Source organism: Triticum aestivum, chromosome 2D (assembly GCF_018294505.1).
Source record: "Triticum aestivum cultivar Chinese Spring chromosome 2D, IWGSC CS RefSeq v2.1, whole genome shotgun sequence".
Taxonomy (NCBI): Eukaryota; Viridiplantae; Streptophyta; class Magnoliopsida; order Poales; family Poaceae; genus Triticum; species Triticum aestivum.
In genome coordinates, this window is record NC_057799.1 from 627,137,127 (window position 1) to 627,151,209 (window position 14,083).

General features: G+C 43.1%; 1 pseudogene; it reads right to left on the reverse strand.

Annotated features, from left to right (window-relative positions):
- LOC123056101 (WAT1-related protein At5g64700-like) overlaps positions 1–11,956 on the reverse strand; it is a 52,952-nt pseudogene extending 40,996 nt beyond the window's left edge.
- Between the last annotated feature and the right edge of the window lie 2,127 nt (positions 11,957–14,083).

Here is a 14,083-nt window from a genome sequence, read left to right on the forward strand (position 1 = left end):
CTACTCACACATCATCGGAGAGGCTATGGTGTTGATGTAGAAGCCCTCCGTGATCGATGCCCCCTCGAGCGGAGCTCCGGAACAGGCCCCAAGATGGGATCTCACGGGTGCAGAAGGTTGCGGCGGTGGAATTAGGTTTTTGGCTCCGTATCTGGTAGTTTGGGGGTACGTAGGTATATATAGGAGGAAGGAGTACGTCGGTGGAGCAACAGGGGGCCCACGAGGGTGGAGGGCGCGCCCTGGGGGTGTAGGCGCGCCCCCCTACGTCGTGCCCTCCTGGTTGATGTCTTGACGTAGGGTCCAAGTCCTTTGGATCACGTTCGTTATGAAAATCACGTTCCCGAAGGTTTTATTCCGTTTGGACTCCATTTGATATTCTTTTTCTGCGAAACTCTGAAATAGGCAAAAAATAGCAATTCTGGGCTAGGCCTCCGGTTAATAGCTTCTAGAAATCTTTTAGATTCGGCAGCGGGAGGCACTTTTATGGAATTCACTTTAGGAGAATCTACTAACCTATTAACCGGAGGCCCAGCCCAGAATTGCTGTTTTTTGCCTATTTCAGAGTTTCGCAGAAAAAGAATATCAAACGGAGTCCAAACGGAATGAAACCTTCGGGAGCGTGATTTTTGGAACGAACATGGTCCAGGAGACTTGGACCCTACGTAAGAGAAGCTTCCAGGAGGCCACAAGGTAGGGGGCGCGCCCTCCACCCTCGTGGGCCCCATGTTGCTCCACCGACGTACTTGTTCCTCCTATATATACCTACGTACCCCCAAACGATCAGATACGGAGCCAAAAACCTAATTCCACCGCCGCAACCTTCTGTACCCACGAGATCCCATCTTGGGGCCTGTTCCGGAGCTCCGCTCGAGGGGGCATCGATCACGGAGGGCTTCTACATCAACACCATAGCCTCTCCGATGATGTGTGAGTAGTTTACCTCAGACCTTCGGGTCCATACTTATTAGCTAGATGGCTTCTTCTCTCTTTTTGGATCTCAATACAATGTTCTCCCCCTCTCTCGTGGAGATCTATTCGATGTAATGTTCTTTTGCGGTGTGTTTGTTGAGACCGATGAATTGTGGGTTTACGATCAAGTTTATCTATGAACAATATTTGAATCTTCTCTGAATTCTTTTATGTATGATTGGTTATCTTTGCAAGTCTCTTCGAATTACGAGTTTGGTTTGGCCTACCAGATTGATCTTTCTTGCAATGGGAGAAGTGCTTAGCTTTGGGTTCAATCTTGCGGTGTCCTTTCCCAGTGACAGTAGGGGCAGCAAGGCACGTATTGTATTGTTGCCATCGAGGATAACAAGATGGGTTTTTTTATCATATTGCATGAATTTATCCCTCTACATCATTTCATCTTGCTTAAGGCGTTACTCTGTTTTCATGAACTTAATACTCTAGATGCATGCTGGATAGCGGTCGATGAGTGGAGTAATAGTAGTAGATGCAGGCAGGAGTCGGTCTACCTGTCTCGGACGTGATGCCTATATACATGATCATACCTAGATATTCTCATAACTATGCTCAATTCTGTCAATTGCTCAACAGTAATTCGTTCACCCACCGTAAAATACTTATGCTCTTGAGAGAAGCCACTAGTGAAACCTATGGCCCCCGGGTCTATCTTCATCATATTAATCTTCCAACACTTTGTTATTGCCTTTGCTTTTTACTTTGCTTGTATTTTACTTTGCATCTTTATCACAAAAATACCAAAAATATTATCCTATCATATCTATCAGATCTCACTCTCGTAAGTGACCGTGAAGGGATTGACAACCCCTTATCGCGTTGGTTGTGAGGATTTATTTGTATTGTGCAGGTGCGAGGGACTTGCGCGATCCTCCTACTGGATTGATACCTTGGTTCTCAAAAACGGAGGGAAATACTTACGCTACTTTGCTGCATCACCCTTTCCTCTTCAAGGGAAAACCAACGCAGTGTTCAAGAGGTAGCACATCTTCACTAGGAAGGCCAGCGAATTGATCTTTCATGACAAGATTCAACAAAGCAGCATTGATTTCACAAGATTCAGTATCGGTAAGAGGAGCAATCGGAGTGCTAAGGAAATCATTATTGTTGGTATTGGTAAAGTCACACAATTTGGTATTATCTTGAGCCATCGTGACAAGCAAGCAATCCAACACACGAGCAAACAAGAAGCAAGCGAAAAAAGGCGAACGGTAAAGAGAGAGGGCGAATAAAACGGCAAGGGTGAAGTGGGGGAGAGGAAAACGAGAGGCAAATGGCAAATAATGTAATGCGGGAGATAAGGGTTTGTGATGGGTACTTGGTATGTTGACTTTTGCGTAGACTCCCCGGCAACGGCGCCAGAAATGGCTCGTTGTCAGGAGTCAAATCTTGACTTGACTTCGCGTAAGCCTCCCCGACAACGGCGCCAGAAATCCTTCTTGCTACCTCTTGAGCACTGCGTTGGTTTTCCCTTGAAGAGGAAAGGGTGATGCAGCAAAGTAGCGTAAGTATTTCCCTCAGTTTTTGAGAACCAATGTATCAATCCAGTAGGAGGCCACGCACGAGTCCCTCACACCTACACAAACAAATAAATCCTCGCAACCAATGCGATAAGGGGTTGTCAATCCCTACACGGTTACTTACGAGAGTGAGATCTGATAGATATGATAAGATAATATTTTTGGTATTTCTATGATAAAGATGCAAAGTAAAGAAAGTAAAATAAAAACGGCGCCAGAAATAGCTTGTTGTCGGAAGATTAATATGATGGAAAATAGACCCGGGGGCCATAGGTTTCACTAGTGGCTTCTCTCATGAGCATAAATATTACGGTGGGTGAACAAATTACTGTTGAGCAATTGACATAATTGAGCATAGTTATGAGAATATCTAGGTATGATCATGTATATAGGCCTCACGTCCGAGACAAGTAGACCGACTTCTGCCTGCATCTACTACTATTACTCCACACATCGACCGCTATCCAGCATGCATCTAGAGTATTAAGTTCATAAGAACAGAGTAACGCTTTAAGCAAGATGACATGATGTAGAGGGATAAACCCATGCAATATGATATAAACCCCATCTTGTTATCCTCGATGGCAACAATACAATACATGCCTTGCTGCCCCTACTGTCACTAGGAAAGGACACCGCAAGATTGAACCCAAAGCTAAGCACTTCTCCCATTGCAAGAAAGATCAATCTAGTAGGCCAAACCAAACTGATAATTCGAAGAGACTTGCAAAGATAACCAATCATACATAAAAGAATTAAGAGAAGATTCAAATATTGTTCATAGATAAACTTGATCATAAACCCACAATTCATCGGTCTCAACAAACACACCGCAAAAGAAGATTACATCGAATAGATCTCCACGAGAGAGGGGGAGAGCATTGTATTGAGATCCAAAAAGAGAGAAGAAGCCATCTAGCTAATAACTATGGACCCGAAGGTCTGAGGTAAACTACTCACACATCATCGGAGAGGCTATGGTGTTGATGTAGAAGCCCTCCGTGATCGATGCCCCCTCGGGCGGAGCTCCGGAACAGGCCCCATCTCACGGGTACAAAAGGTTGCGGTGGTGGAATTAGGTTTTTGGCTCCGTATCTGGTAGTTTGGGGGTACATAGGTATATATAGGAGGAAGGAGTACGTCGGTGGAGCAACAGGGGGGCCACGAGGGTGGAGGGCGCGCCCTGGGGGGGGGGGGGTAGGCGCGCCCCCTACCTCGTGCCCTCCTGGTTGATGTCTTGACGTAGGGTCCAAGTCCTCTGGATCACGTTCGTTCCGAAAACAAACACCCGATACACATTCGTGCAAGCTCAAGAACAAGGTCACCACAGCAGCAAAAATTTGCAATAAATAAAGCACTAGAACAAAAACAGTCAGTTTTCGACTTTCTCCACTGAGGCTCTTAACCATGCAAGCTGGAAGCACAATCGCAGTGGTTCTCCCTTTGCACACCTAGCCGAACAAAGCGGAAACATTATTTTATATATGAAATCACGTGAGTAGGAGGTATTGTTCACACTTATCGTGTAGGAAGTCGATGACGCTTGCATTCCCAGCCAAATAATAGTAATCCTCATAAATTCCGGCCGCCTCCAAGAATGCATCACTTGGCCATTCACACGGCCGAACCTCCGCGTGTGAGGGAGGTTGTACTTGGGCTTCTTCTCCTCATTTTCATTTTCCTTCGAACCCCGGCTCGAAGAGCCTCTCAACAATTTTCTCATCATTTTCTCCCTCTGAATTTTTTTGAAATTTTTAGTGACTCAAAATAAAAGTGAACCAAACTCAACAAAATTGATAGCAACTACTCCTACAAGTGACTAGAGTCTATTTCATGCATCAAAACTACTTTGGACCATATAAATTTGACATGCAAGCTCAAGAACAAGGTCACCACAGCAGCAAAAATTTGCAATAAATAAAGCACTAGAATAAAAACTAATTGGACCATTGGAGGAGTCACATACCGAAGAACAATCCCCCAAAATAGTTTTGCAAATGGAGCTTTGCACAAGGAGATCGAAAATGGCAGCAAGATGATCAACCGGATGATTTTTTCTGGAGGAAGACGAAGTCGATGGGTGCTGGAATAAGTGAGGGGGACCTACGTGGGACCCACAAGGCAGGGGGCACGCTCTCTACCCCTGTGGGCCACTGGTGCAGCCATAACACTGTTATTCTTGGGAAGTAACAATGTTCCCTGAAATATAACATTGTTGTGTTTCCCTGAACATTGTTACTTCCCATTATGTAACAATGTTATTCTTGGGAAGTAACAATGTTCCGAGAAACACAACAATGTTATATTCCACGGACATTGTTACAGCCCGGGAATAACATTGTCACGTTGACCCATGACGTAACATTGTTACTTCCCGTAAGTAACATTGTTATGTTGATCCGCCAGGGAACAGTTTCATGCATCAAAACTACTTTGGACCATATAAATTTGACATGCAAGCTCAAGAACAAGGTCACCACAGCAGCAAAAATTTGCAAAAGGCGTACGGAAGGCTTTATAAACTTATAGTGAAGACACGATTCTATGGGCTTCTTCTTCTCCTCATTTTCATTTTCCTTCGAACCCCGGCTCGAAGAGCCTCTCAACAATCTTCTCATCATTTTCTCCCTCTGAAAAATTCTGAAATTTTTAGTGACTCAAAATAAAAGTGAACCAAACTCAACAAAATTGATAGCAACTACTCCTACAAGTGACTAGAGTCTATTTCATGCATCAAAACTACTTTGGACCATATAAATTTGACATGCAAGCTCAAGAACAAGGTCACCACAACAGCAAAAATTTGCAATAAATAAAGCACTAGAACAAAAACTAATTGGACCATTGGAGGAGTCACATACCGAAGAACAATCCCCGGGCGGTACGGCGTCGTCAACGGGATCAATGATCGACAACCAATCGAAGAGGACTGTAGGTGGAGAGGCTGACAGCTGGGTCCATGGCCGCACGCAAGGAAGTCCCTCCTTATTACGCTCAAAATAATGATTCCTTCACCTGACACCTCGGACCTACCGGAAGGGCCTCAATGTTACGTCACGGGTCAACGTAACAATGTTATTCCCGGGCAGTAACAATGTCCGTGGAATATAACAATGTTGTGTTTCTCGGAACATTGCTACTTCCCAAGAGTAACATTGTTACGTAACGGAAAGTAACAATGTTCCGGGAAACACAACAATGTTATATTTCACGGGACATTGTTACTTCCCAAGAATAACATTGTTATGTAACGGGAAGTAACAATGTTCGGCAAACACAATAATGTTATATTTCACGGAACATTGTTACATCTCGAGAATAACATTGTTTTGTTAATCCGTAATGAAACAAACACCCCATACACATTCGTCCGATTCCTCTTTCCTTTATTACGCGGAAATAAAAAGTTTCCTCTCCCTGACAGCTGGGACCCACCAGCTTTATTATGATCCTTTTCGTGAAAATATAGATTGTTCCGATGATCTTAATTTTTTTTCTTTTTATTCTAACTCAACAAAGAAGAAATAAAAAAACCAGAAAACATCTTCGCATGCAAGAAAGTGCCACCTTATTACGCGAAAAAATTGATCAATTTTGTTGAGTTTGGTTCACTTTTATTTTCAGTCACTAAAAATTTCAAAAAAATTCAGAGGGAGAAAATGCTGAGAAGATTGTTGAGAGGCTCTTCGAGTCGGGGTTCGAAGGAAAATGAAAATGAGGAGAAGAAGAAGCCCAAGTACAACCTCCCTCACACCGCGGAGGTTCGGCCGTGTGAATGGCCAAGTGATGCATTCTTGGAGGCCGCCGGAATTTATGAGGATTTCTATTATTTGGCTGGGAATGCAGGCGTCATCGACTTATGAGGATTTCTATTATTTGGCTGGGAATGCTGGCGTCATCAACTTCCTACATGATAAGTGTGAACAATACCTCCTATTCACGTGATTTCATATATAAAATAATGTTTCCGCTTTGTTCGGCTAGGTGTGCAAAGGGAGAACCACTGCAATTGTGCTTCCAGCTTGCATGGTTAAGCGCCTCAGTGGAGAAAGCCGAAAACTGACTGTCAAAATAAGCGTAAACTGGTCAGCGACCCGATGACTGTGTTAAATTGTGCGGCAAGCCTGTATTGAGTAGTCTGCACTTGGAGGGAAATTGCAGTGTCGACTTATAAAATTTCACTTATACTTTATATTTAAAAATATATGTGTACGTGCGCGTCTGGTCAAAAAATTTATGAGTGGACACTGCAAAGTGGTAACCTAGTCTATGTGATCGGAGATCCCGTGAATTAGATGTGGAAGACAAGCTATTGATCAACTGAGAGGAGTGTATCCTTACTATTAACAATACCACTCCATGAAGATGCAATACTCTCCTAATCTGCATGGCAGGTTGATGTATATCTTAATGTGTTCTAAGTGGCTCATTGAAGCAGAGATGTTGTCCTGCAGAACATCTTTTGAAGAACGCACCTATATGAGTTTGATTGTTAAACGTCGCAATCTATGAGAGTAGGGTTCTCTCTAGTAAACTCATGAAACGGCTCGGAGTATGACGCATAAGCTCCAACCCGCGGGGAAGACCCACGGTAGCCTAGTATCGGTCAAGGCTTTGTGTGAAGCTAGATTCGCAGAAAACTTGCAGTTCAAGGCCCAGTCCACTATTCAAGTTGCTTACTAAGAGTTCTATGTGGAAGTTCAACTTAATGGTCTCCACTGCAGTACCGGTATATAAAACAGTGTTTTGGAACTAAGGCAAATTCTATGTGCCTCTAGGATCTGGTGGGGGATTGCTGGAATTGTATCTATTTATGGGCCAGCCCAATAACAATTTCAGAAATTCCTAATAAATCCTAGAGGCCCACTTAGCCCATTCGTGCAAGGCAAGGGGCACTACTAAAGTTTAGTCCCACATTGCTAGTTTAGAGGGAGTTGGACCTCCTTATAAGGGAGGTTCTTTCCCCATATGTATGAGCATGAGAACAAGAGGGACATCCACGCGTGCTCCTCCTCTGCCGCTCGCATCGCAACGCCACGCCACGACGCGGGTTGCGGGAATGAGCCGAGCCGATGTCTAAATTTTTGCCACGCACGACGGGTTTACGAACGGTCACACGGGAGCTGAAACGTTTTTGCTGTAGTGGAGATTGAATACGAACGGCGCGGCGCACCTCTTCGCCTGCTACCTGTTCGCTTCGTCTCCCTCTATTGCTTCACCTCCCATCGTAGCCTGTTCGCCTCTTTCTCCTCTGTCTATATAAGAGAGGTCGCTCCTCTCCAGAGATACACATAAGAAAGACCATCTCCCTCTCGCCACAAAGTTCCCGAGCACTGCACTGCTGCTACATTCTTCCCCATCCTGGCTTGCAGCGTGCACCGCTGGTCGGGACAGTAGGCCTCCGAAGCCGCACCTCTTTAAGTCCTGTACCGGAGAAGGGTGATAAGGTTTTGGGGAGCGCTCCGCGCGACTACTGACTTCTTCGTCACGGACGCCCCGGATTCCGACGACTTCTTCCCCGACGACGACTTCTTCCCCGACGTCGACAACCTCCTTGACGACATGGCTGGCGAGGACACCGACCCCAAGTCCAGTGCTACTGCTGTTGCTGTCCCGTACGTGTTCTTGCCCTTTCTGTTAGAGGTCCTGCCACAGTTCCTTGTTCTAGTGTTTGCCCTAGATATGTTAAGTTCTACTTCATATTTGCAACTTGCTCTACTGTCTGCTCTAGATATGTTCGGTTCTAGTTCATGTTTGCAGATGTTGTTTACCTTCTCTCTGTCAGATTGCATGACTTGCCTTATCTCTGCTATTTTAGTCATACTTTATCTAGTATTTCCGTTAATAAAATCATATGGTAAATTGCTCATATTTCCAACAGGTTCCACCACAAGGAACCTAACCATCTGAGCTACGCTTAGTTTGCACCGTCAACGTGTTTCTGACTGCTTGCTGGATGACCATTTGGCTTTTCTCTCTCTGAAAGAACCAAAACTCCATCCTATCAATGAAACACCAGTATTAAATTTTAACTAACACTAGTGCAGTATGGTCCAACACAAATGGTTAAAATTCCCTTTTGTTGGCACAGTTTCGAACCATCGTCTTGCGAAGATGTGCGATAGAGGAGAGTTCATAGTAGATGGTTGCCTTTATTAGCAACATAGATGCTCAAGCGGCGGCGGCGGTGGTGTGCGCGGAGGGGAGGAGGACGGCCTGAGGAGGAGGAAGGAGAGGGAGAGAAGGAGGACGGCGGGGACGGCGAGCAGGGTGGGGCGCTTCATGGCCGTCCGCCGGATCTTGCCTGGGATGGGAGGCGACAGCATGGTGGGAGGGAGAGGGATGCCCTCTGTTGTTGCTTCGCCTAGATTTTGTATGTCCTGTATCTGAACTCGAAATCCAGTTCAGTATTCGTGAAAACTTCACAAACAAATTGAATAGAGAAAATACCAGTATTTGAATACTTCTAGCATATGTTGTTTTGAGCATCTATAAGGTTATACTCTAACGAGTATTTGTATGAAAATATGTTGGAGACGGGGCGGATACAAGCAAAACAAATGAAACCTGGAGCTTTAGATCCCTTGTTGGATTGAGTTTTCCATCAAATGTAACAAATGAAGAAAACACAACAAACACAGCTTGCTGCAACTACATGCAAAACAAGAATGCAACACCGAGCGATACTAATTTGACCAAATAATGCAACTGTATCACAACATACAAAATATTAGCTCAACGAAACACTAACACCTTGCGCGTCGGTGTGTCCTGCTAATACGTTGAGCGAATGTTTCACGACGTAGGCACATAACACCCAAATCCCTGGTTTGTGCAATTGCGTGTGCCTTCAAGTTCAAGATATTGTCCTAGATGGCATCACAGTTGTATAATCCAATAAGGTAGAGACCATGTCAAACTTGTGGTTTACTTCACTGGAAAACATTAATGCACCATGACACATCTTAGGATTGGTCAAATCGTTTTAGCTTACTATCTCACATAATACAAAGCTCACTGGTAGCTTCCCAAAAGTCAAGAACCAAATCTTGGATCCTCACACTTTGAGACATGGGGCAGGTTCCACTTGAAGCTTTTCACTGCTTGAATCCGATGTTGTCTTCGTGCGGAGTTCTTTGGCCTTTCCATAGAGGTACATACACAAACCACTGAAAACCAATGCACTACCCAACAAGCTACCATATAACTGTAAAATGTAAGTGTAAACGTTAAGACAAGCAACTATCAAGCTATGATATTTGATGTAATTCTAGTGAAAATGTAAAACTAAATCACAACATTCGTTAAGCTAGATCACTAGATGGCCATAGGGGTCACTACATTTACACAACTCATCAATTATACACAGGGACTGAGCTAGAGGCGCTGGGGCCATGCCCCCCCCCCCCCATGTGATCATTTTCTCAAACAACCACCTCTTTATTAGCTCAAAATAGTCTAAAATCTTGTGTTTGCCCCTGTATACATTCACTGATCATATTGGTTATAAGACACGCTTCACACGTATGTACATACATGATAATAAGCACACATATATTTAAACACTATTTTCTTGAAATTAAATAAAGGCAGTTTTATATTTGTAATAAGGAGTTCTCCCTAGGCTATTTTGTCTTCAAGTCACACTTTACAATTTTGTGTAACTTTGTTGGATAATGATAGTTACATTGAGAATACGCACACCCCGGGGGCAGATACATTATGTTCGATTATAATACCTACATACGTACAAGAAAACAAAACTATTTGAATATGAGTCTGAATACTAGATGAAAATATATGTACCTCCCATGCTTTCTCCTAGTAATAACGCCCCAAGAACCATGGTGAAGAAAATCGATAATGTGCTGAACATTGGTGGAAATACAGGGCCCCACTTTTCCACAACATATAGATTCAACCAATACTTAGCGGTTGTGCCAAGTCTAGCCTACGTTCAAAATCAAGTATGTGCCACATTATTTCCTATTGTTTTCAACTATCAAGTTAAGACATAAAATATAGAAACAAATGCTTTTAATATTCAACATCATGAAGCAGTTGGATCTCGAACCATATAGGGAGTCCTTGTAAGCAAGTTTTTACAATTTTGAACTTAGTTAACATTTAACTATTAACAATGATATGCCCATTGGGATCCTTTGATTCAAAGGATTTTCATAGGAATTTTGAAGGATTAGAATCCTTAGAATTTTTTCCTATGTTGGTTGTTGATTCATAGGATTGAATCCTATAGGAATTTTCCATAAGGATTTCTTTGTACAACTTCCCATAGGATTTCTAGCATGCACTCAAACCTCTTTGAAAGAATACTTTGTTTTTCCTCTGATGCAATCAAACCAAAATCCCATAAGATTGAGATGAGCATGCCATTCCAATACTTATTCCCATGTTCTTAGAATCCTGCCAATCAAATAGGCCCTGATTCTGGTAGATAGAATAAAGGTTGAATACACCACAAAATAATTTGTAACCAATCTTTTCCTTACAAGTTCTACTATATCTAGAATCAGAAGCTATCTTGCTTGGGTTGCTTGATTTTTGCTCGGTAAACTAATATTAGCTTATACGTATAGTGAAACTATCAATTAGATTTGACAAAGTAATGAAAGTTCAAGCAATAGCAAGGGATTTGTAAAATTGAACACATTCTGGAAAAGACTTACCGAGTAGACAATTGGTAATAGTTGAATGTTCCATCTTACTTGCCAAGCAAGTTTGTCCCTTCACAAAAATATTCCTATGGCACATATTTGCAAATCACCAAGAAAACAGGTCAGATGCCCAATGTTTCCATGGGTACACCTTTAAGTACCCTTCATTATCGTTGGTCAAGAACAAGGATACAAAAATTCAAATAATGTTATGCCTATTAGGGGAAATCATAGATACAAGCCTTAGTACAAAAACACGGCACATGGACGAAGTTACTAGTAATTGTAACTATTCAGTAGAGGAAAGCCATATTGGGCGCGGGGGGGGGGGGGGGGGGGGGGGGGGGGGGGAGCGCCCCCTAGGATAGTTCATCGACCATATATGCCCGACAAAAGCATTGATGAAGAGCCACATATATAAGAGCCTTTGTATCCAATTCTTTCCACTTCCCTCAGCAGATTTGTCATACATATTCTTGAGTCAATGGTTAAAAGTTATAGTAGTATTTCCATGATAATAATCTATTTTGTTAACCAAATTTATGAGAAATAAAATTCTTGACCTTTCAAGGATTAGGGAAAATGGCAAGATAAAAATGACACCTAGAATGCTTCTATAACAGAGCAAAGAGAATAGAAACATGCCACCATCAACTGCTACCTTGCCTAACAACATAGTTCCTGTGTTCAAGAGCTCCACAAGGACAACACAGACAATTGGTTTCCACCTGCTTCCTGTGCATCAGTTTCATTTACAATAGTAGAAGTAGTGCACATTCACCCAAAGAAAAAAAATACATTTTATCCCAATTCTAAAAGTAGAACATCGTCAACATTCGTACAAAAACATTATATGAGATCCATATATAGATGCACGAAGTGGATAGACAGTTTGTTGTGACGCACATATATACAGAAAAAAAGCCATATCCCATGAAGAACGTGTCCCTTTACATGGATACATGGGGCATACTCTTAATCTAGGTCTCCTTTTTTCCATTGATATAAACATTCACACTAGAGGATACACCGCAAGTTGTTGCACGAATTGATTGATGAAATTTTTGGTCCATGCATGAGAACTAAAATAAAAAATACATATGACTTATTATATTTGATTATGTATAGTTGTAAAATATTTATTGAGTATAAGTAGAATAATTGAATTGAAAACATTTTCCCATGTATGGTTGAATGTTGTGGTGGTTTTTTTCACTTGCAAGATTGCATGTTGAGGTGGGCTGTATCCCATTTATAATTATATGATGAGGCGGCATGCTTGCATGTTGAGGTAAATAAGTTAGTGGGGATGTCTCTTTTAGGTATATAGGATTAATCTTAAACTTTTTGCAAATATGAGAACTGAAAAGCAATTAACCTCGCACTGTATATTTAGTTGAGCTTGCAAATATTGAAATGCACTTTCCCACTTTATTTAGGTGATCGAACTGAGCTTCTGAGAATGGATGATATTTCCAAATGTAGGAAATTACTTCGCAGTGGCTGAAATCCAGCTGCTTTCAAGCAAGCAAAAAAAAAAACTTTGCACGAAACAAAGTATGCCTAGTAGTACTGGACATAGATTTGGTGAACATGTTGGTTCGGTGGAGACCCCTTATGAATAGTAAATTCAAAAAAATTGCTAGGAAAAATTGAAACATATGTGGTTGGCTGGTATACTCGTGTATGAAGTTTCATGAAGAAATGACATCCGTGATATGCTGGGCAAAAAATGACAAATCAACTATATTTGAAAACACTGTTCAAATGAATAGCATGGTCGGATTGCATTTTTCTCACTATAGAATACCTCAGGTGGCATTCCTTTACAAAACTTCACACGAGAATAGAATAGAATGGCCCGTCAAGTTTGATACCCCAAAATTTCATCTTTTGTTTCTAGTATTTTTTCCGAATTTACTATTGAAGTGGGCGTGTGTAGAATAACAACTTTTAAATTAACGTCCTAAACTCCTAATAACTACTATGTTCACCGTACACAGTACACTTTATACCGTGGAGATGGATGGTGGTGTCCTGCCCGTGGACAGTAGTAGCGCACGCCACGGTCGTGCCATGGCCAACGCCCTTTGATGAAGTCCAGCTCAATCCTGTGTCAGCTCCGGTCGTCGCCGGCGGGCGAAGTGCCAGGGAGCGCAGCTGGCCGGGCGAGCGGGAGGCAGCCAGGGCGAGGGAAGAGACGGGCAAGGTGGGGGTGAGCTTGGATGCTGCCATGGAATTGGCAACGGTGCGAGAGCCGAGAGGGAAGAGACGGGCAATGTGGGGGTAAGCTTGGATGCTGCCATGGCAACGGTGCAAGAGGGGAAGATATATAGCGGGGTATACATATCAAGTGACTCAGTAACTATACTAGTCGGTGGATATATGGGTCGAATTAGTAGTCAGGGGTCGAACGTGACAGGTTGAATTAGTGGAGTAGTCCAGTTTTGGGACCATTTTGAGAACCGCGTGTGCATGCATGTGCACGGTTTTGGTCCAGAAACCGAACACCGAGCGCAGGCAAGTGGTAGGTTACAGTGCCTCGTATTTGATTGACGCCAAATCGTTGATCATAGCAGGCGCGCTCATCGTCTGCAGGCACTTGTTACTGTCAATGGTCCATCACAGTACGTACCTAGCACACGTCGGCGACGGCGGAGGGCGGGGGAGAAGATTCGGCGACCGATCGCAGGGGCGGCTAGTGCATAGTCGCCACCGGCGAATGGTGGCAATTACAGTGACAGATAGTCTGAGCCAGCACGTCGACCAGCCTCAGTAATGGTTAACTTGGATCATTCCAGAACAAATTATGAATTTGGCGTTGACCGCTAACGTGGTTTTTCCAGCAAGTACAAACGTAGATGTCTACAACACGCACATGCATTCTCCCGATGCACATGCACA